At 34.5% G+C, this 1,615-nt stretch overlaps 1 protein-coding gene across 1 annotated transcript in view; it reads right to left on the reverse strand.

Moving 5' to 3' along the window:
- The window catches only part of sfxn5a (sideroflexin 5a), a gene marked incomplete in the record, with an annotated part of 43,810 nt that overhangs the window by 23,877 nt on the left and 18,318 nt on the right, over positions 1-1,615 (reverse strand).

A 1,615-nucleotide genomic window follows, 5' to 3' on the forward strand; every position in this document is an offset into this window, starting at 1 on the left:
ATTTATTTATTTTGATTGAAAAAATATTTTTTTGATTGAAATTAATGGATCAAATGTTGGTCCATCACATATAATCTCAATAAAATATATTAAAGTTTGTTGTTGTAATTTGGCAAAATGTGGAAAAGTTTAAGAGACGAGAACTTCTTTTGAGGCACTGAATAAAAAAACATGAAAACCTAAATTAGTTACTGTAATTAGCACATTTATTTTAAAAAATGTAAAACCAGCCTATACAATGACACCTGATGTCTCCTGTGGTTAAAGGAAGATGAGCTGTAACTTAAACTCGTGCTCACAGAATCACTAATCTAACAGAATWAATGCAGACATTTAGTATCTGAACATCATCTTTTGAACTTGGTTTATTTTAAAGAAACAAAAAAGGACTCATGGTGTGTTGAAAATACCAGATTTTTAGCAAATAACTGTTAATGTGACTAATAAAAAGCTGCAGAGGCCGGCTTGCTTCACTCAGAGACTAAATGAAGCACATCAGTGCCGTGTCATTTCAGAGATAATTCACCAAACACACACCACAGCTGAGTGTGACTTGAAAAYAWACACACACACACACACRCACRCRCRCRCGTGYGTGTGTGTGTGTGTGTGTTGACAAACGGAGGTGTAGCTCCTTTCTCATTTATTCACGAAAGCCAAAATGAACACAAATGTTTGTTAATGTAGACGGACCTTTCTTCTTGACTCTAATACGAATAAGAAAAACTCATTTTAGAGAGTTTAGTGGCAGTGCCCTGAGCCTTTTTAATTTAAGACAACAGCGTTCAGACTTATCTTTTCTGAAGCCTGAAGGGACGGCAAGTTGCTTTGTGAGGAGAATTTAATTAACTCAGCTTACAGCCCTTTATTTTAGATTTGTTTTTTAAACCAGACCAATTAATAAAAGGATGGATAATWTGATTCAGCATGTAACAATCAAAACCACAGTGGAAAGCTCAAATTCACAAAAACATGTTCATAATAATTACAATAATAAGGGCAACAAAGCAATTGAAAAAATACAGATAATTGCAAAATCTGGACCGCTTAATGCTGACATTTATGGTTTTAATTTGCAATTATTTCACATAATTATATTTATTTACATTTTTAATTGCACTTGTTAAACTTTTTAAATAATTAAGTCATAAATATTACAAATAATGACAAATATTTTCAAAAGAAAACCAATTAATTACCTGCCTACATGTTTGCTCATATGGATTTACCCGCTGTTAATGTCTGTATAATTTAACTCAACCATGGGCCGTTGCTTGATTGGGTTATTACAAAATAAATCTAGCCTTAAATAACTGAGCAAAATCAAGCGGGTTGAAAATTCAAACAGCACTTTGCATTCCATGGCTTCAATTAGCCTTTTTAATTACCTTTTATGTGGGCTTAACAAAACAACAACAGCAATAACAATGCCCAAAATGAAAGCAGGTGAATGAGGCCCTGACATGGACGCCACTTTAGGGGTAATTATCCAATTTGTTTGCAGCAGCAGAGTTCCACCAAGCAGCCAATTACCAGGCAAAGACCGCACTGTAGAAACCTGTTGATTTAATTAGAAAGAGCCGCCGTGGTAAAGGAAGGAGAGGCGGGGGGACGG

Source organism: Austrofundulus limnaeus, unplaced genomic scaffold, assembly GCF_001266775.1.
Source record: "Austrofundulus limnaeus strain Quisiro unplaced genomic scaffold, Austrofundulus_limnaeus-1.0 Scaffold181, whole genome shotgun sequence".
Lineage (NCBI taxonomy): Eukaryota > Metazoa > Chordata > Actinopteri > Cyprinodontiformes > Rivulidae > Austrofundulus > Austrofundulus limnaeus.